The sequence below is a fragment of the Ochotona princeps genome, chromosome 19, assembly GCF_030435755.1.
Source record: "Ochotona princeps isolate mOchPri1 chromosome 19, mOchPri1.hap1, whole genome shotgun sequence".
In the NCBI taxonomy this organism is placed as follows: Eukaryota; Metazoa; Chordata; class Mammalia; order Lagomorpha; family Ochotonidae; genus Ochotona; species Ochotona princeps.
Window position 1 is genome coordinate 10,501,410 of NC_080850.1, and position 23,303 is coordinate 10,524,712.

Here is a 23,303-nt window from a genome sequence, read left to right on the forward strand (position 1 = left end):
TTTCTATTTGTAAATGCTGACGAGCAGAGTTTAAGGAGGGCTAATGTCACCCATTCATCTTAATTAAAGAGTTAATTGCTCGTGTATCCTGATTTAGTTAGTGGAGCCTGGTAGCATGGGAAGCCCTTGCCTCTATGTATTTGATTGACCAATGTAATGACATCATAGTGAATTTCAGAATTTATTCATGCTCCAGCCTATCCTCATAATGTTAATAGCCTTGTACATGATAAAACTTTCAAGAGAGAAGGAGTTCTTACGTGTGGTGTAGAATATAAAGAAGACAGAGGTAGACACCACTGAACATCTCATGTCGCCTATTACTGAAACATCCCGTCATTATCCAGACTCACAAAAATAGTAACAATAATAAAAGTAATTTTAAAAGCCGGTTTCCAATAACTGTGTTGATGGGGAATTGTGGAGCACTTTTATAACTGCATCAAAATTAGGTGAAAGTCATCGGTTTTCATTCAATATTACCAAACTGAAGGTAAAGTTGGGCAAGCCTGTGTTAGTTTCAGAGTGAGATGTACTGGCAGCATGTTTACAACAACTGCCCTACAAATAGAGTTGGCTAAGGATATTGTCTTTAAAATATATACTGAGAAAATAATTGAGTCCAAACAATTCTGCCGGGAATTGAAGGGGTTTTCCAAAAGAAGGATTTTCAGCATCTAAAACACAATGTTCCCCAGATTTCTACCATTTCCCCATAAGTAATATGTTTAGATGAGCTAAAACACTAAAGGAGATGCATGACTGGTTTGAGCCTAACACCCCTCAATGCATTTTAAAAAATGGGAAAAGGCAAAAATCAAAGAACAGCAGGGAAAAAGCACTCTCTTGAGGGCATATAGAGCAAAAACACGGAAATGATGTTCAGAGTTAATGGGCCTTTCTGTGTCTTTTCTCACATGGAACTCTAAGCAGCCCCAGTTAAAGTTAATTAAACTTAGTGCCTGTTTCAACAAATAATACTAGTTCAAAAATTTTTCCCCATTTCTGAGGTGTTGTTTATATATTAAACACCATGTTACAGCCAGGGCGAGGACACTGTGCTTACATGAGTATAAAGGAAAAAAAAAAAAAACAGGAAGGAATTGAAAATACTAAATATACAAGAATATCTGAATGCTTCATCGAAGGTCTGTTGCTTTCTTAGGCATCTCAGTAGGTTTTTGGTCCGAGGTAAATGGTCTGTTCCACAATTCTCACAACTATGCCAAGGTTGCAATCATGGTCCTTCTTCCACAGAATTACTGCGACAGATAACTCAGTAACTGACTAGGTGGTATCAGACAGTATCATACATGCTTGCACCATACCACACATCTCAGAAGTAGTTTCTGAATCTGCTTCTTCACAATGATGCAACCCCTAGAGTCTCTTTAATAGTTTGGCTCTCAATTTAAGAAATTGCATTTCTTTTATTGTCTTCCAAAAGATGTTACTGTTTGTGGAAACATGAAAAAGTTGTTTTGCCATCATATACAACAACATATATATACACATACAGGTGCATGTTGTCACAGTTACAGCTCAGGGTGCTACAAAGAAGTGAACATTTACTCCTTCAGCCTCTTTCTTCCTATAATGTTGTGATCTTGAGAAACTGGCCTGAAATTTCTAAGCTTTGGCTTTCTTTTCCATCAAATAGTGATAAAAATAAGACTCTCACTGGTTGTGACGGTTTAAGAACCTGATGATTGTAGAACCTTAAAATAGTACTTTGCACATAATAAAATGACAGCATTTTCTCCTTTTCTTCTTTTAATTACGGGAAGGAATATGTATACATATGAATTAAAAAATCAAGAAAGACATATAATTAAATATTAATGGTGAGATGGGTAGAGATAAGGAGTGCTTTCTTTCTTTTGACTCTCTGTACTGCTCATTTTTCTCCTTTGAACATGGTCAGGATAACTGATGAAAGTGTGCTAGAAACCAAGAATTCAGTTCAGAGGAAGGCAAGCCTATTTCCAGCTGTGGGTGATTAACTGAAAGTTACTAGATAGGGGGCATTTCCTTGGTGGAAATGGAGGGAGATTTTTGAAGACAAAGAGAATGGGTAAGGTCTCCAAGGCAGAAACCCTGACCATAACTGGGAAAAGTGAACAGATTTGATAGACTATACTTGTGTATCTGGAGAGAGATAAAAGACAAGGTGGAACAACTGGGTAGATTAAAGAACTTGAAATTTATTCATCCATTAGTAAATGGCCACCTGAGTGGCTGAGAAACGAGACTACATACTCTCAAATTAAACAGTGACTATATTTCAAAGTTTCATGGAAGAGAAATATAAAAAATTGACAAAACTAGTCATAAAAATGACATAAATCTCTCAAAATCTACAGGATGTAGGAAACGCATTAGATGGCATGGCTATACACAAAGCTAACTCAAAGAAGAAAATGGAATTAAAACTTCAGTTTAGTCACAGTTAAAATGTTCATTAAGATAATCTGAGTCCCATTGTGGGATTTTGAAAATGAGTTCCTCCCCCAAAACTCAGCTTCCTGCTACCACAGTCCCTGGGAGAGAGCAGTAATGACCCCAATCGAGTCAGTGGGTTCCTGCCACCGATGGGTGCAAACCTGGATTAAGCCTCCAGCTCCTGGCCTTCTCAAAGCCTAACGGTGGCCACAACACACAACAAGCATCTAGAGAGTGAACTGCCTCCTTCACCCTCCCTCCCTTTCCCTCTCAGAGAAGCAATGGAAGATGATCCAAATGCTTTGATGCCTGACAATCACGCTGGAGATCAGAATGAAAACAACTGCTTCTGGCTTCAGCAAGGCCCACACCAGACCATTATAACCATCTGCAAAGTGAATCATTGGATGTAAGATTTTGTCTTGCTGTCTTTCTGTCTGTAACTCTGGTTCCAAATAAATAAATCTTTACGCATACAAGTAGAAAAACTTATAAACAGTAATATTTGAAAAGCATTTGAGAGGGAGAGGAAGAAAGAGACAGATGAATCCTGCTGATACCTTGATCTTGATTACCAGCATCTACAACGATAAGAAAGCCAGGTTCTCTTGTTAATGCCTAGCAAGGTTGTGATGCTCTGAAAGCTTCCTCAGGAGACAGATACAGATGGCACTGTGCCACTTCACCATCCATACTATAAAGCAAATCAATGATACCATTTGTTTTGTAACATGAAACCTGAGACTGGAGGAGCCTAATTAAATTATCTGGAGGGCATATTTAAGAAGGCTAAGACCAGGATTAAAAGTCAAATCTGTTTAAAGTACAAGGCTCAACATTACTTACCACCTATACAGTGTTTCAATTTATATTAAAAAATTACTTGAAAAGAAGAATGACAGAGACAGAGTAGAAGGGAGGGGACAGGAGAGGGAGAGAGAGATGGAGAGATCTTCTATCCCTGATTCATTGCTCACATGATTATAAGGGCTAGGAATGGACCAGGGAGAAGTCACGAACCAGGAAGTCCTCCTAGGATTTCTCATGTAGGTGGCAGGGCCTCAGCACTTAAGTCACCTTCTGCTACTTTGCCCATTGCTGCAGGGGGCAGCTTAAGCCACTATGTTACAATACTGACCTCCCCAAATCCCAATTCTGTTGATAGATACTGTTTAGCAAGGATAAATACACACTGTAAAATATCTATTAAAAGAAACTGGCTTTAAAAACTTAGGTAAGGGTCTGACATGGTAACCTAGTGGCTGAAGTCCTCCAATTTCACATGCCAGGATGCCATGTGGGTGCCACTTCATATCCCAGTGGCCCTGTTTCACATCCAGCTCCCTGAAAGCATCAAGGACGGTCCAAAGCCCTGGGGCCCTGGACCTATGTGGCAGACCTAGAAGAAGCTCCTGGCTCCTGCTTTGGATCAGCTCGGCTCTGGCCTTTACGTTCTCTTGCAGAGTGAATCAGCAGATGGAATATCTTCCTATCTTGTCTCTCCTCCTTTATGCATATCTGACTTTTCGACAAAAATAAAAAATCCTTTTTTAAAATTAGGTAAAAGGGAGAGTAACAGTATAATTAACTAATGTACATTTTTTGTAGGTAACCAAGACCTAATAGAATTGAATCATATTTTGACATATAAATGCTCATAGACTAAAATGTTTTTTAAATAGATGCAGCTGTGGCCAATCATATTGTAAGAATGGAAACCCTCCCAATACTATCCACCTACTAACAAGCATGTGTAGTGACCAGAACACCACGGGCCAGGTGTAATTATTTATACCTGGTAGCAAAGATTTCTGATATCATCATATAAAAATTGAAGACTAAAACCTCTTCAAAAGTTCATGGAAGAAAACAGGACAAACCAAAGGATCAGTGCCGAGCATGTTTTTGAAGAAATAAACAGCACACATAGCCACAGAAACCAGAAGGGAAGTAAAAATCTTCAAGAGACATCACACCCAAGAAAATGAAGATGCTGATCTCATGATAAACATCATGCATTGAGGGAGATAGAGCAAGTGAAATCTCATTCCACAGAACCAAAACAATTGAGTTGGGAGAAATACATTTTTAAAAAAGAATCAGAAGAGAGAGGACCACAGAAATAAAGTGAAATACAATCCAATACAAAAATAAATGACAAAACAGGCAGAGGAATATTATATTGACAAGAGAGATTGATTCTCCACACCAGAACACAGAACCCAAGAAAAGACAGTTCTGTTCCCCCACCAAAAAATAAGTTGAGGGAATGAAGAAAGCAATTAAAAAATAAGGTTCATGGAAAAGCGAAAATTATTACACTCCAGAGCAATCATGCACTAGATGGCAGAGGGGAGAGAAGCTATCACAATTAGTGTTTAAGTTGGACAGGAATGCAGAAGGGCATACCCTTATATTGTCAAAGATAAACACATAGACAATGAAAAAAATCTGAGTGTTTAGAACTTTGGCCATTGAAAGCAATCAATAACCTTTAAGGGCCCTTTGTAGAACAGAATAGAGGGGTTTTCATTAGGATCTTCACTTAGCTCAGGGAAAGCTCAGCATTGTATTTAACAGGACCATGAGCTATGTCTTATCAGTTTTCAGAGACTGCTGAGCTGGGCCAAGCTGCAGGTTCTACTGCTGCTTTCCACTACACAGGAGGGAGTCACACTGCTTGAGAATTACCTGAGGTTTTCTTCTGAAGGCTGAGCCCATGTGCTGTTTGCAGAAGGCATTCTGGAAAATGGGCAAATGCCTGTCTGGAGCAAGGCTACTCAGGAATGGGATACATTCTTTTTTTATTACCAAAGTTGATACATCTATATACCATGTCTCTAGAGGTCATGTAGAATTGAAACCTGGCTCTCTCTCTGTTGCTCAAAATTGTGTGAATCCTCAGACATCCTTCTGAGTAAATCCAACCCCTTTTTATAATTCTTGAGAGAGGAGGGGACAGGATGAAGAGTTTGCTTAAAACACCTGAACAGACCCACTGATGAAAGCAATAATTTGATGTGTACAAATAGTAAGAAAAACAAAAGTTCTGATGTCAAATGAACCAGGTATCTCTCAATCTTGACTTCACTGTATGTACACATTTATTCATTTACAGGTACTTTAGTGATGTGCGCCATGACTAGGTCCTCATCTATTCCCATGGATGAATGAGATCAAGGACACAGTATACCTGGCTATGGAATGGGCACACCAAAGACAGATAAAATGTGTTCAATTCTCCCATTGGCATAAAGGTTTCTAAAATCCTGTGATTTTATAAATACACCTATTCTTATTTTTGCCTTTTATTCTTCTCTTTTAATGTTAATTTTAATCTACTCAAAATACAGAGCAACAAAGAGAATCATATGTTGGTTCACTGCTTAGATGCCCCCAACCACTGAGGCTGGGGCCAGCGAAGACTAGACTCCCAGAACCTACCCAGGTCCATGGGTGGCAAGGACCCACGTACTTGAGTCATTCTTGGTTGCCTCTTTGAATATACTATCAGGAAGCTAAAATGGAAGAGGAGGGGCCAAGAACCAAACTGGCACTCCAATTTGGGAAGTCAGCACACATCAGTATGGCTTCACTTCCTTCACTGTAACACTAACTCCAAACATTTAGTTCTTTATGTTGAATGCCAAAGACACTAGGCAGATAAATTCTATTGGCTACTGTCGGTGAAAATACAGAACTGAACTTTGTGATAAAAAATTATTGCTTGTCTATTCAGCGTAATCATCTGACACCCGAAAACTAATGATAATGCAAAACTGTAAAGTAGTTTATAATGTAACTATCTTAAAAGACATTACAAAAAGGATATTACTAGGATCTTCCCACCTGTTTAATATTCTGGTCATGCTGAAATCTGCAAAGCTATTGTGTGACTTTAGTAGAGGCCAGTGGCCATCTAACTTTTAGAATTATTATTAATTTTGTACTCAGATAATATAAAAGTCCACAAAGCCCATACCATGCATGGTTACTTCTGGTATCAGGACTATTAACTTGGATATTGTTTCTTTCCTTTTCTCTACAAAAATCCTCACAATAGGCCCAGAGCAGTAGCCTAACAGCTAAAGTCCTCACCTTAAGCATACTGGGATCCCACATGGGCATTGATTCTATTCCCAGTGGCTCCACTTCCCATCCAGCTCCTTGCTTGTGGCCTGGGAAGGCAGTTGGAGACAGCCCAAAGCCTTGGGATCCTGCACCCATGTGGGAGACCAGGAAGAGGATCCAGGCTCCTGGCTTCAGATCAGCACAGTTCTGGCCATTGCAGCTGCTTGGGGAGTCAGTCAATGAACAGAAGATCTTCCTCTCAGTATTTCCTCCTCTCTGTATATCTGACTTTCCAATCAAAATTAAATAAATACTTAAAAAAAATCCTCATAAAAAATGAAACCTAAATACTCGATATTTCTTGCATATCTATACAGACTTTTAGCAAAGAGAATACATACATATGCTACCAGTATTTATCCCTATCACTATATCATAACTGGATTATTTCATATAATAAGTATGTAAATAATGGATACATACATACATATATAGTCTTCCATGATGAAAGTGAATATATACATTTATATATATCTTTTTCTTCATTCTAGGACCATGTCCTTTGAATTTTTCCAGATAAAAGGCTTAAAAGTGTAGCGTGATGATTTTGCAGAAATTTTTCATATTAAAAGCCTAACACACATTCATATGCTTCTCACTAGCCATCTTACCCTTCTATACTTGACCTTTATTCCTAAGGAGGCAGCTTGGGACTGTTTCTGTTTCTTGAAGAGCATTAAATTAATTTTACTTTAATTTGAAAATGACTATTGAGTGCTTTTATAAATATGAAATAAATGGAGGATAAGAAACAGGAAACATTTGTCCTCAAGGAAGTTGAATAACTAAGACACTGCAGAGTATAATTCACACTAGGCAAAATGAAACATGATAGTATACATGATGTTGAAGAAAAGAGAGAGAGACTACAATCAAAACTGGGTCTAGCATATGCTCAACATACTGATGCCATTTGGGAAACTTTTCACTGAATTATATTCATACATACTTTTAAATGTGCTACGGACTATATATCATGACATCAAAACCTGCAGTTAGTGGTTGGAAGTTCTAGACTCAAGCACAAAAGTGCAATGCTAAAAGAAGCGTAATGCTGCTCCAGTGTCCCGTGAAACTGACGACAGGAAGCACCACAGGCCTCTGCTGAGCCGAAGCTGATGGCATCCACAGAAAGGGCAGGGAAACTTGGGCTTCCCCTCCCCGCGTCTGACAGGCGACAGAAATCCCGAACGCAATCCTACAGAACACTGATCACTTGAGGCCCCTGTTTACTTCTACAAGCGGCAAAGCTCCATTTTTAGACCCCAGAGGCTAATTTACCAGAAGTTTTCTTCTTTCACAATAGCCAAATTGATATTAAGGGTCACAGTCTTCAATAAAAAAAAAGTATTACGTAGTAAGAAAAATCCATTAAAGTGAGGAAACTCACAAATAGAATATCATGCTTGGAGAAAGGAATAATTTATTTGTGGATGTGGGACAATGAGTTATTTGGTCCCGCTTCACAAATGAGATAACTGTCATATCCCATCATATCCCACTACCATGAATTATATATAACAACATTTGGTGAAATATGAAATGCTAAAAATACACTGAAATGCAGGAGTCTTCTTAATGGTTTATTATGATAGGTGTTCCTGGTTTTGAAATATCTTCTTTCATAAAAGACAAATGCGGGCGACATTATTTTAGAAAGTCCACATCTTTTAAAAAGATGGATTAAAAGCTCTTTCAGACAGCTTTGCTGTTTTATGTGAAGAACAACATTTTCTTTCTAAATAATCCTTGACAGCAACTGCATGGAGTAATCATGGCATGCCTTGAGCTTCATTCAGAATTGAAGCCAAAGGCAATATTGCAGAGGAGAAAATGGCAGGGTAATTGTTTTTGTTGTGAATTTAAGCAGGTAAATAAAGACAACGAGAAATAATAGGGTTAAATTTTTTTTAAATGATGTTAAATCTTTACATTCAGAATATATACCTTTTCTGTAGCACTGCGTCATTGTGACTAAGATTACAATTTGAGGTCAGGTAAGAGTAACTGAGAACCTTCTGTGTTCTTTAATAGCATATAACCTTGGTCAAGTTGAACAATCTCTCACAACACCTATGGGGTGAACAATCTTACTCTCTCTTGATGCAAGACTTAATTGAGATAACACAAATCATGGCTTAGGAAGATGTTTTTGTTATTTTTGGAGTATATAGCTTAGTAGATAAATCACACTCTGAGTCTTAAGATCTCTTATTTTCTGTGGAAATGTGAGATTGACTCCATTGTTCTAAATGTCAGCTGCCACATCTAAAAGTAGAGATGATATAACCTCTTCTAAAGCTGGTAAGGTGGGCCTGGCACAATGGCTTAGTGGTTAATTCTCGCCTTGCAAGCCCTGGGATCGCGTGTGTATACCAACTTGTATCCTGGCTGTGCAGGTTCCCACCCAGCTCCCTGCTTATGATCTGGGAAAACAGTGGAGGACAGCGCAATGCTTCAAGACTCAGCAGCCACGTGGGAGACCTGGATAAAGCTCCTGGCTCCTGGCTTCGGATCGGCTCAGCTCTAGCTGTTGCATCCACTTTGGGAGTAAACTAGTGGATGGAAGATCTTTCTGTCTTTTCTTGTCTCCATACATCAGCCTTTCCCAGTTAAATATTTAGAATTAAACAGAAGATAAAGCTGTTAAGGTAAGAGCTCTTAGTAGAGAGCCTGGTACATAATTACAACAGGAGATAACAGTGAGAGGCATAAGTGTAATCGAAAATAATGGTATAATTAACATACACATAACAGACCATTAATACTTGTAAGTATTTTTCTTCTATTTTAGGGGACTTTTGGTTTTCTTCCTTGTCTATTTTCATATCTCTGAAATGCCTCAGGGGAAAAAATCCTAAATATATAACAGATACACAAGGGCACTGTGGAACATGGGCACTGCACCTGTCATCATGTCACTCATAATCACTTCATTCTGCTCAAATGTGCACACCTGGGGAAGGTTGGAAACTCAGTATCCTACATTATCCCCCATTAGAGTTGGGTAGGGAACATCTGGCCAATTAATTTTCAGTAGTATAGGCAGTTGGATCACCAATTACAGCATTCAAGGATTCTTAGTTTCATTACCTTCCTATTGCTGGCACACATTAGAATTGGGTAGCTTGCTTGCTGTGAGATTTTGTATTGCTAACATTCTAGAGAAGAATATAAAGAAAAGACCACAAATCACACAAGGCAGTACTGTAATTGATTGTAGTGTTCTCATCAGATTTCTCTTACAAACATTCAAATGTTTACACATAAACTAATCAATTTATAAATCTAAACAATATGCCTAACACGGTTACACATTGCCACCAGAAAACATTTGGTCTAACCATAAGATCAAATAACAGGTTTTCAAAGCATCCTTATATACTCTCCTTTTCTAGAAAAACATAGATAGATAGATAGACAGACAGATATGAACTAAAGACGGTAGATTGTTCCTGGACAATCATTTTATTATAGAAAAATAATAAATCATCATTTTATTATAGAAAAATACTTTTTTTTCCATTGGAATAATGCCAAGAGTCTCACTTCAGGCCCTTGTCTAAAATACAAAGGTAGGCTACAGAATGTTTATATAGATTATTTTTCTCCCAGGACTCTGTGTTCCATATACCTACCATTCATCCAAAAACTACAGCCTTTGACAGTTCTATGGTGAACTCCACAGGATCCAGGCTATTATTTAAATATTTTAAAATAATATCAAATAATCTGTAAAGACATCTTAAAAGGTAAAATTGCAGCCTTTTTTATGGTTGCTGGCCATGGAGAATCAAAAAAAGAGATTTCTGCCATAGGAATGCAGTCTTCCGCTGTGGCTAATAGAGAATCTGAACTTTAACAATACTTCTTATGCCATAGGGTTTTAGTACTACTGCTTGATACTTGTGAACACGCTAAAGCACATGGGAAGTACTGGTGCTGGAGTACAGAAACAGATTTTTGGTATCATTCCAAATGTATGGTTGTAATGCTATATGTATATTCATAAATTGACAGCAATACCTTTTAGGAGAATCAAAAATTGCATCCACATCATCAATGTTTAATTTAATATGATATTTCTCCCTTATCATTGTTACTGACAAAGCTAACATATTTCACAACTCCATTTAATGAGTGTGCAAATCAATCAGATTAGACCAACAGGATCCCATCTCATGGAAACATACATTCTGGAGTAAAGAGAAACAAACCAAAAACCAAACCAAGCAAGGAAAAGGCTAAGAATTAAACTTTCCCCAGTATCCTTTGAAGGATCCTCTGCTAGGTTGCTCTTCATGACTTTCCCCAGGATCCCTTAAAAGATTTTCTGCTAGCTTCTTCCACACAGCAGGATTTCAGAGCTTTTGTGGCAGCTACTCATTTGTAAGGTTAGATTACTCAACAGATTACTCAACAATTAATTCACGTGATTCTGGAACACAGGCTACATACTTTTAACTTAGTTTGTTTTCTACTTGCTTAGCATTTTTACTATTATATGCAAGCAACGGTTCATCATTCACAACATACTGACCTCTTTCAGTTTACTGCAAATCTCCATTTCACAAAACCACACACAGCATCTGCACCCTCTCTTGCCTTCCTTCACACCTTCCCATAGAATCACACAAAGATTCAGTTTAGACTTCATTTTTAAAAAATCAATAGCCGGGCGCGGCAGCGTGGCCTAGTGGCTAAGGTCCTCGCCTTGATCCCATATGGCCGCTGGTTCTAATCCCGGCAGCTCCAGTTCCTCTCTGTTTCTTCTCCTCTCAGTATATCTGACTTTGTAATAAAAATAAAATAAATCTTTAAAAAAAAAATCAATAGCCACTGAAATAATTCAAGCAAAATGATAAAAGAAACTTCTAAGAACAGTGAGTTACAAAAAACAAAGTCAAGATCATAGAAACACAAAGTTGAGAGGTAGTTTCCATTACTGGAGATATGTAAAATACGTTGTTCACTATATATACAAGTTTGGTCCTAAAAAAACTAAAAAGTTGTACAGATCTGCTTCGTGATTATAACAATGTTATTTTAATGAGAAAATAGAGACACTTCAATTTTTGTTTTAGGATAGATCTCAAAGCTTGTATTTTGCACTGCCACAATAAAAATAAAAACCTAAAACAAAAATAAAGAGAAAAGTAACGAAAAAGATTCTGATATGTATTTTATGCATTTTCTTCTTTTTATCTTCCAGCAGACAAAATAATAATAAGAAGAATTTCAGTGATTGGGAACCATTAATGTTTTTCAGCATTTGGACAGAATCTGACTACATGTAAACAGGTTAGTTTCTGTATGTAAATGCCAGTAGCAATGTTTTTCCCAGTTTTAAATAATCTATATAGCACGTTAAATTATAGTACCACTCTTTTTCCTTGGCAGATTCCAATCTTTTGATTCTCTACCTTTTTTTTTTTTTTTTTTTGCTATAGTAAACTGAGCCTTTAAAACACCCAGGTGCAAATGAGTTAATGGCCTTCCATTGTGGGTGACAGCCATGCAGTCCCTCCCCGTCCTTCTCCACAAAGTCCTTTCCCCTTCTGCAGAACCCACATATCAATTAAGCTTACCTGCTAATTAAAAGCCTGTTTGGAAAATCCTCCTGGTTAGAAGCAAAGTAAAGTGTAAATCCTTCCTCCTCAGTTCCTAGTTCCTGGCTTGAACCAAATACTGGCAGGAAGAGCTAGGGAGGTAAAAAAAAAAAAAAGGGGGAAAATCAGTAAGGTTTTTTTTTTCATTTATACTTCCCTGGGAGTATATGAAATATATTAGTAACTTGAACTTTTTGTCAGCAACATCAGCATGCAGTTTTCATTCATGAGTTATAACACACCATTTCTCACCCCTTTCTTATACAGTCACACGGACTTCCTGGATAAAGACAGGAATCCACAGTTCTTATACGTTGAATGTCAACAATCAAACAACAGGTTTTACAAGCTGGAGCATCAGAGTAGTGACTGTGGAAATGATACCCTGTTCCGGTTTTTTTTAAAAAAGTGACATCACCTACTTAGCAAACTCACCTACTACTTGACTCCTGTTTGCTTTTTAGCACAAATTGGTTAACCTTGCATCAAATGCTAGTACATTGCCTTTGTGTTGCATTGCATCACAGATTTAAAAGATAGAGTAACACACTAAGTATCAAATTATGTTAAAGAAAATCATAAAAACAGAACTCGTAAGACCGGAAATGTCAGAAGTCATGAACAAAGCCTCTCTTTAATGGTCCAAACAATCAGAACAAATTAAACTATAATCTGCCTTAGAAAATGAAAGCTGGGCCCGGCGGTGTGGCCTAGTGGCTAAAGTCCTCGCCTTGAACGCCCCGGGATCCCATGTGGACGCAGGTTCTAATCCTGGCAGCTCCACTTCCCATCCAGCTCCCTGCTTGTGGCCTGGGAAAGCAGTCGAGGACGGCCCAATGCCTTGGGACCCTGCACCCGCGTGGGAGACCCGGAAGAGGTTCCAGGTTCCTGGCTCCGGATCTGCACACACCGGCCGTTGTGGCTCACTTGGGGAGTGAAACATCGGCTGGAAGATCTTCCTCTGTGTCTCTCCTCCTCTCTGTATATCTGACTTTGTAATAAACTGAATAAATCTTTTTTTAAAAAAAGAAAATGAAAGCTAATTAATTCATTTATTTGTTCACACAATAGAGTTTTGTTCAGGGTTTACTGTTTGACACTCATTCAGTCAGGAATTGTGAGACCTGCAATTATGCTGTAAGTCTCAGCCATCTGGGGGTTTACAGCCAAGTACAAGAAACTTAGACAAAGTAAAAATTACAATGGCATGTGATAATAGGTACTGGTAAGAGGAAAAACAGGAACAACTAACTTAGTTACAGGAGATCAGACAAAGGTCTTTAGAGCTTAGTGTAGGCCTCATGGTAGAAGATAAGATCTGGGAGAAAGAACAAGAAAAGAAAACTGCAATGCTTTTGAATGGTAATCATGAAAGAGACTAAGGACTTGCAGAGACTCTCACCAAACAGACGGCTTGGGATATGTAGAGTGAAAGGAAAGCTCATCGTAAGATGACAATAACAATGCCATTTAAACCAGCCTTCTGCACACGTGGAAGTGAAGTTCTGAGCTTGTCCTGATGGCAAGTGAAGATGGAAGTATGCATGGACAAAATGTTCCCCATTTGGACAGACTTCCTGTACAATGTGCAAAATCAAAACAAGGTGTATGTTTAGGCGGCTATGAAAAGCGATTGTTTATTTAAAAAAAAGGTGGTATTAACTAACTCCGTGTAATTTGCATTCAAATAGCTATATATAAAAGAAGTTTAAGTTTTCAGTCTAAGCTCTACTACTTGATACAAATGAATATCATAAGGTGATTATTGCAGAAATCATAAGGTGATTACTACCGTAAGCTAGTACAGAACCACAGACTTCTTGGTGGTGGAGAATCATTCCTTAATATTACACTAAAAACAGAACTTTTGGGGCCCGGCGGCGCGGCCTAGCGGCTAAAGTCCTTGCCTTGAACGCGCCGGGATCCCATATGGGCGCCGGTTCTAATCCCGGCAGCTCCACTTCCAATCCAGCTCCCTGCTTGTGGCCTGGGAAAGCAGTTGAGGACGGCCAAGATTTGGGACACTGCACCCGCGTGGGAGACCTGGAAGAGGTTCCTGGTTCCCGGCATCTGATCGGCACAGCACACTGGCCCGTTGCGCTCACTTGGGGAGTGAATCATTGGACAGAAGATTTTCCTCTCTGTCTTTCCTCCTCTCTGTATATCCGGCTTTCCAATAATAATAAATCTTTAAAAAACAAAACAAAACAAAATACCTTCCAATTCTCAGATTCTTCCTTCTGCTTGTTTCGTTCTATTTCGGAGACTCTCCATTGTACTTTTAATTTGCCCTACTGTTTTTCTGTTTTTTGTTTTTCTTTTTTTTAAGATTTATTTTATTTTTGTTACAAAGTCAGATATACAGAGAGGAGGAGAGACAGAGAGGAAGATCTTCCATCCGATGATTCACTCTCCAAGTGACCCCAATGAGCAGTGCTGCACTCGATCCGAAGCCAGGAACCAGGGACCTCCCTTCATCTACTGGTTATTCATAAAGAAATATTTCAATTTCCATGTATTTCTGCAGATTAAAAATTAGTGGCAATTGTTATTGATTTCTAGTTCTATTGCAGTTAGAAAAAAAACCTGGTAATATTTTCTATAATTAAAAAAATTCATGAGCCTTATTTCATGGACTACTATATAATCGAGTCTGGGGGAAGGTCCGTGTGTTCATAAGATGACTGTACTCCTGCCATTGCACAGAACAGTCTGAAGATGTCTAACAGATTGCTTTGATTTGAACTGCTGTTTGGTGATTTTTCTGTTCTGGTGATCTATTTCTGAAGATCAATTTCTAAGGTACCTTAGGATAGCTGTATTGCAGTCTATCTCTTTCTTTGAAACTGTTAATATTTCTGACTTATGTATCTGGGTGCCCCAACAATGGCTCAATATATTTCCATAAATATTTCCTCTGGCTTGATCTAACATTTTATCATTATATAATGATCTTCCTCGTCTCTTTTTAATGTATTTGGTTTTAAAAATCTATTTTATTCATTGCAATTATGGCCACAAATCATTCATTCTGGGCTTCATTTATGAGAAACGCAGCATCCCATGCAGTACTTGCAGCCACACATGCTCTTTTCAGTCAAGTGAGTTTCTCGTACGCAGAATTATGCGGAGGCTTCGTTTTATACACACGCTTAGTAGCTCATGTCTTTTAATTGACAAACTTAATTCTTTCACATTTAAGGTAAGCGCGTATAGGTAAGGCCCACTACTGACATTTTGATACTTGGTTTTCAATTATATATCCTTCCTTAGTTCCCTCCTGCCTATCTATATGTTTCTCCTAACAATCTTCCTTTGTAATTAACTTATTGTTTTAGGTAGTGTGTCTGATTCTTTGGCTGTTGTCCTTGGTATTGCCAATGTTTACTTAATGGTCAACATGAGGCTTACATACAATACGTTTTGATTATAGCACACTATGGTGATATGATAAAAACTTGACACTGATTATAAAGATAGGATTACACACACAAAAATAAGAAATAAAAGATATTTCGCCCCACACTCCATTATTCTCCTTACACTTTGAATTTTTATGTCTGACTTTTAATTTTTTATTTTTGTTTTAAAGGGAGATCTACAGAGAGAAGAAAAAAACACAGAGAAAGATTTGGTTCATTCTCTCAATGGCTACAGTGGCAAGAGCTGAGCCGCTCTGAAGCCAGGAGCCAAGAGCTCCTTCTGGGTCTCCCATGTGGGTACAGGGTCCTAAGGCCTTGAGCTATTCTCATCTGCCTTCCCAGGCTACAAGCAGGGAGCCAGGTGGGAAGTGGAAACAAGCTGGGACACAAACCGGTGCTGACGCGGTATCCCAGCATATGCAAGGTGAGGGCTTTAGCCACTAGGCTACCGCACCAGGCCCTTTATGTCTGATTTTACATTTTTATATTCATGTCTGAGATATACTTATTTTCGCTGTTTTGCTTTTTGGTCTTTCTACTAAATATTGTATTTTCATTTTACATAGCGTAATTTTCAGTTGAATAATTCCTGTTTTGTTTTTTAAAACTGTTTGCATGTTTCCCTAGTCTCTGCATTATAGTATTAAATGACTCTGCATTCTCTTAAAGTTCATTCAATTTCCTTAAAATTGTTTTACATTGTTCAACTTGCGGCTAACATTGTGGTGTAGCAGGTGACGCCGCTAACTGACATTCCTGTATCTCACAGGCATGCTGCTTCGAGTCCTGGCTGCCCCATTTCTGATACAGGTCCATGTTAATCACCTTAGGGAAAAATAAAACAGAAAAGCCTGGCACAAGTGTTTAGGAGCCTGTCACCCATGTGGGAGACGTAGATGAAGCTCCTGACTCCTGAGCTCTGGTTACGAAGGCACTGGAATGAACAAGATGATGAAAAGATCCCTCTGTGTCTCCCACTCTCTCTCTTACCTCTCTCAAATAAGTGTATTTTTAAGCAAAATTATTTATCTAGGAGAAGGTATTATGGAACTGAGTTTAATAGTACTACGCATAAGATATCCACATCTCATATTAGTGTAGGATGGTTCATGGTCCGCTTCACTTTCAATTCAGTTTGCTGTTAAATGTGCACTCCGCAAAGTGAAGCAGTACATGCTGTCCCAGGCATTTGGGCCCTACAACACACGGGGCATCCTTAGTTCCTTGTTTCTACCTCTGACCAGGCCCAGCTCTAGCTGACATTAACAGTTAGAGTATGAACCGATGGATGGAAGATACCCTTTCTCTCTCTCTTTGAAATAAAAACTACACATGTATATATTCTTCATCTGAAAAACTGATAATGCCAGATCCAAGTTAGCTTATTAAATGATCTTATTACTACCTTTAGCACCTTATTTTCTTTGTTAGGTGAGCTCATAATTACCTCAGAGTTCTTCATGTTTGCTGATACATGATGTCATCTTTATGGTAAAGTATTAGTTATTTTTTCTGTCTTTGCACTCTGGCTTTTACTGTGGCTGTCCTTAAGAGAAATTGGGTTGTTTACTTGCTTTTGCCTGGAGACACTTCTACCACTTCGGCACTAGGTGGCTCCCCAAGTTGAAACTTGTCGTAAGTCTCCTGCCCATCTGGCATCACTGACTCAGTTACTCCTTCAGCTCAGAGGTCTCCTGCTGCTCAGTTTGCAATGGCGAGGCACTGAGAAGAATCAGTGGATGCATATAAGCCTTGCCTATGACCAGAGGCTCAAATACCTTTGCTTATTTGGTTACCAGAACCACCCTGCTCAGACTAGGAAAATACAGGGGTAAGACCAAAGCCCACAATAATGTGTTCTGTGGGCTACTGAGACACACTTACAGCCTAATGCCATGAGACAGCCACAACTGACGATGGCTGGAACCTCTAACTGATCATTAGAACTATGTAGCACTGTTTGGTACGAGTGCTGATCTTAAGTTCAACCTGTGGACAATGATCTGTCACCAAGGACAGTTAGAATCTATCAAATATTGGGTTTTTTCATTATAGCATTGAATACAAGATGGTGTTTTGGTCCTTGCAGTCTGCTAAAAAAAAAAAAACAAAGGAAATGATCATCAGGCAGCCTCTTGTTTGGTCAGTCTGTCCCTAAGCTGTGTTGGAAGCTGATCTTAGTATCACCAGACCCTGCATTCTAGGTCCAGGTGAAACTGGCAGTTGACACAGAAGAAAATGAGTCCATCCCACCACGATGCACGTCTCTTCCTGATACCTGGGCAGGTCTGCAGTCTCCATCTATGAGTACTGGCTTGGGTTAAAGGCCTTTGCATTCACATATGCTGGCTGGCAAACCAGGACAAAGCTCTGAGCTCCAAGGTGAGATCCTTTCCTTGTGCCCAGGAGCTAGGGTACTGCTCCATGAATTACCCTGGGATTCAGTAGGTGGGATAGCGGCAGTACTCTCAACCCTCTGATACAGGCATGGGATCAGGAACTACAGACGCTGCTAGGCCCTGGTCCTCATCACAGTGGGAATGAAACCAAATTTTAACTCTAAAGTCTCCCAAGCAGGAAACAATTCCTTCTACACTGTGTCATTTGCAGCTTCAAAGGGGATGAGATATGCAAGTCTTCTTCCTGCTTTCTTCAGTACATCTCCTGATAATTCACACACACACACACACCCACACACACCCAAGGAGGCAAGATTGCATCCCCTTGGCCTCTGTAGCCCTTCTCAAGGTGCCTTGTTATGCCAGTAGCTGATCAGATTACTGTGGCTATGTAGAGAACATCACTTAGCATCTTACTCAGTTGTCTTCCTGCTCTGCTGACTGCCCCATCAATATTATTTAAGTCACTTTCCTTTATTTTCTTCACACAAGTTCTGATTTTAAAAAATGTTACTTGAAAGCCAGAGTTTTAGAGAGATGAAGAAAGACAGAATGAATATGAGAGAGAGAGAGAGAGAGAGAGAGAGAGAGAGATCTTCCATCTTATTTCAGGTTCACTCTCTCTAGATTGTTGCTGTCATCACCACCTCTGTGGCAGGCTAAAACTAGGAGCTTATCCAAGTTTCCAAGATGGTTGCAGGTGCATTCCCTTGGACCGCCTTCCATAGCTTTCCCCATAGCATTAGCAAAGTACTGGGCAGAAGTGAAGCATCTAAGCCAGTGTTCCTATCCAATGCCAGCTTTATATGCGGAGAGATTACTTACTCTACCACAACGATGGCCCTGAACAGCTATTATTTTAAATTTTCCCACAGTGTGTGTCTCTCCCTCTACTCTCAAGTTTACACTCAAATGTAATCTTCATACTGAAAACAGAGTTAGAAGACTGCCTTTTGCAAACCCCACACTGCCAACTAGATGGAAAGCAGGTGCAATTTCCACATTCCACTTATCCCTTGTGTATATGTTATATATTTAGGATTTTGCCCAAGACATTTATGAAATGTGAAAATCGACAAGGAACAAAATGAAAAACAAAACTTTTTAGAAGAAGCTTATAAGTTGTGAACACTGCATTATATACTCAGTAATTCTGTTATCACTGAAACTACACTGATACCTCTGATGGTGAACCCTTATTATGTTCTAGGCACTGAGCTATCAACTGACATTTCTAACTTTAAATGTGAGTACTTACAACATTGGTCCTTCTGAGATGCCTCAGGTTAGTTTTAATTTGAAGTTATCTGATTAATGATGCTGAAAAATTTTAATATATATTTATTGCATATATATATATACATACACATACATACATATGCTCAGTTGAGATTGTCTGTTTAGAATCTTTGCCTGTGTTCATTGGGCTGTTTTGTTGAGTTGTTTAACTTGTATGTATACTTGGAAAAGTAAGTTTTTACCAGAGTAAGATATAAATTCTTTTAAATTCCATACATTTCCTTTGTTTTTTTTTTCCTTTGTAGAATCTTTTAGTTGGAGGCCATCTCATGTCTACTTTTACTTTTGTTGCTTGAGCTTTTTGTTTCATGTTCAAGAAATCCAAACTCAATCAATTTTTAGGAGCTTTTCCTTATTTTTCTTCTTTCTTTTGTTTTTTTCTTCTTAGAGTTCTTTAGTTTCAATTCATATAATTAAGTCATAAATGATCTGAGTTGATTTTTGCCTAAGGTGACAGATACAGATTCCTTATCATTCTTCTGAGCATGGGTGTCCAGGTTTCCTAAGACTACTTACTGATGATATTATCCCTTTCTTCCTACGTGCCTCTTTGTAGAGGATTCATTGATTGTAACTATTTGCATTTATATCTGGATCCTCTATCTGCCCCACTAGTTAGTTTCCTTGTTTTTATGCCACAACCATACAGAAAATTTTAAAGATTGCACTAAAAAACTTAAACAATAAGTTCCATAAAGCACAAGACACAAATCAATACATGAAACAGGTAGTATTTCCATATGGTAACAGTGAACCAGTAAAAAAGAAATCAAGAAAAAATTCATTATAATACTCAGTAATATATTTGACACTGGAGAGAAAAGTTATTACACCAAAAATTACAAAATACTGATTACAGAAATAGATGTATACAAATAAATGGAACAAAATTCCATATTTATGAACTGGAAGAATGAACACTGTGAAAAATGACTCTCCAACCCACCCAATTTGGTCTACATAGTTAAATATATCTTGATTAATTATTCTGACATATTCTCTGAAATAGAAAAAAATAACCCTAAATACTGGATAGAACCATAAGAGATAGAGAATATCCAGAGAAACCATAAGCAATAGTAACAAAGCTTGAGGAGCTGGCACTGTGGTGCAACAAGTGAAACACAATAGTGCCACTCCATATTAGAGCCCTGGCTGAAGTCCCTACTGGTGGGCTTGATTTCACTTTCATCTAATGAGTGCGGGGAGACAGCTGCAGCTGACCAAGTCCTTGGGTCCCCACCACTCTCATGGGAGACACGGATAGTGTTCTGGACTCCCAAGATCTCGCTGCTCTGGCCATTTGGGAAGTGAAACAGCATATGGAAAAGTCTCTGTCTTCCTCTCTCCCTCCTTTCTTCTGTTTCTCATGATGCCTTTTAAATTAGTAAATGAATATGTAAAGAAAAAAAAGAACAAAGTTAAAGGCATCACACTTCCTGATTTCAAAGTATCCTGTGCAGCAATAGCCATCAAAAAAGCACAATGCTGGTAGGCCTTCATTTAATCACTATCTATTACAGAAAATTTAGGGCAGTTTGCTATAAAGTGATAATTTATCCAAATTTTAGTGGTATGTTTGTAAATGAAAAGCTTATAGATGAATAGATCTATTTTTTAAAGGTACTACAATAACCATAATCTCATTCCGCACTGCTTCCCTCAAAAGGGATTCCTTTATACACTAAAATCGACTCAGTGGACACAAGACTACGAAAGGAAAAAAATGTTTTCGTTATAATTTTCCTTGATACTTTAAAGTTCAAATCTCTCATTAATTGAGCATTAAATACCTTCACTTGTTCTTGCCATAAAGAAAAATACAGCTGTAAGAATGTCTTCTATGGGGTTCATAAATCATTCTCTCATTTTCCAATGTGATTAAAATCTAGATTCACCAGTATGTAGATAACCACAGAGCAACCTTCACACAGATGATAACACCATATGGAATTGTTTGTCCACAATTACATCACAGCTTCAGGCAAACAATGTTCTGATATGGACAAAAGGAAGGACACCCAAACCATATCTCCAAGGCTGAATTACATAAAATTTCAAGTAAACTACACATAAACATACACATTTACAAGTGGGATTTGCACGAACAAACATCAGATCGATTCTTTTTTTTTTTTTTTTCATGGAAAGAGCATAGTTTAAATTAGGATAATAGTTAAAAACATTATGTTGGTACAAGAAACTTCAACACTTCTTACTCACTTAATCACTGTGTATGAGTTTTGGGATTAAATTATTATCAGTTTTTGTAGCAGAGTTCCTCATCTGCAAAGTACAAATAGTGATACTTCTGTGGAATCAGGGGCTTCAGTGGAATAATGTGCAACTAGCATAGTACCTGACATAGCTCACCTTTAGAAAATAACTGTATAATTGCTTCATTACTTTAAAAAATATTTGGGGGCCTGGTGCAACAGCCTCATGGCTGAGGTCCTCACTTTGCACGCACCAGGATCCCATGTGAGCACAGGTTCTAATCCCAGTAGCTCTGCTTAACATCCAGCTCCCTGCCTGTGGCCTGAGAAAGCAGTTGAATGGCCAAAAACCTTGGGTCCCTGCATCTATGTGGGAGACCCAGAAGAAGCTCCTGGTTTCAGATAGGCTTAGCTCTTGCCATTATGGCCCTTGGGGAGTAAACCATCATATGGAAGATCTTTCTCTCTGTGTCTTCTCCTTTCTTTGCATATCTGACTTTTCAACATACATAAAAACTTTTTTAAAAAATTGGAAATGTAGATTTAAAGAAAGGAGAGACAGAGAGAAAAATCTTCCATCTGCCTGTTCACTTCCCAGTAGTGCAGAGCCAATCTGAAGCCAGGAGACAGAGACTTTCTCTGGGTTTCCCAAATGTCTGCAGAATACTAAGGCTTTAGGCAATCCTCCACTGCTTTTCCAGACAAGAAGCAGGGAGATGGAAAGGAAGTGGAGCAGTCAGGACACAAGTTAGTACTGATATGGAACTCCAGCGCTTAAAAGGGGGGAGGATTAGCCAACTGAATCATTATGCTCGGCTGGCTTAATGACTTTGAGGGAATATAAAAAATGTGCAACTATAAAAATAATAAAAATATACTTTTAAGTCAAAGTATTTTAATTGATCTAGGAACTTTAGGTATCTGAAAATATCAAAGCTTTGTTATATTTTACTATCTAAGTTTTATCAATGCTTTCCCAATTTCCAAATTTTCACCTTACTCTGTTCCACATCTAAGCTTTACATTTGCCTGTACCTCATGAAATTTCCCAGTTCCTTCTTCTGTAAAATTATAACAGAAGATGTCTCTACATTTTTTAACTCTTCTATCCTGTGGGACTAACTGCAATTTCTCTAATATTTACACAGTGTAGTCTCATATTTCAAATCTTTCTTCAAAATTTTCTAATATGTTTTTATCTGTTTATCAAATAGTGAAGTCATTTTTGCTGACTTCATTATTTTCTTTATACAGCATAATACATTTTATTGCAGTCTATTAACTTACCCTGCAAGGGCTGTTTTGTCAAACACTGAGCATCTCTTATAAAAACACTCTGGTGAAAGTGGAGAAGACTCATACCTTCAGAAAGTAATAGTGAGGCAGATTTTGGTGTGAAATTTGTATATGACATTGTTTTTGTTTGTCTTTTTTACTTATGTGGTTTACTTCTCAAAGACTGAAGTTAGGTGTGCAGCTAGTAACAACAGGACATACAACTTTTTTTCAGATTCTAGATTCATCCTTTATTCTTTTTGAAAAACTGAATTCACATTTTTTTCTCTTCTATTTTGGATTTTGTAAACATTCATGTTTTCTTGTCCTTGATACCCCTACGTGAGAAAGCAAGCAGAATGCTATTTGTACATTACAGAATCTTATTTGTATTTTATGTAATTTTTTTTTACCTCAAAAGCAGCTGGAGTTCCAAAACTCTGAGTTATGTGCTAACTACTCTGGTTAATTAGAGTGCTATTTAATTTTTATAATTCAGTGTGAGCCTTA

General features: G+C 38.2%; 1 protein-coding gene across 2 annotated transcripts in view; it reads right to left on the reverse strand.

Annotated features, from left to right (window-relative positions):
- Positions 1 to 12,221, reverse strand: part of LOC131482621 (teneurin-2-like) — a 468,181-nt gene extending 455,960 nt beyond the window's left edge. For both annotated transcript variants that reach the window (XM_058677499.1, XM_058677498.1), the window contains exon 1: positions 12,162 to 12,221. The gene's annotated coding sequence lies outside the window, so the exon portion shown is untranslated. The remainder of the gene's footprint in view (positions 1 to 12,161) is intronic.
- Between the last annotated feature and the right edge of the window lie 11,082 nt (positions 12,222 to 23,303).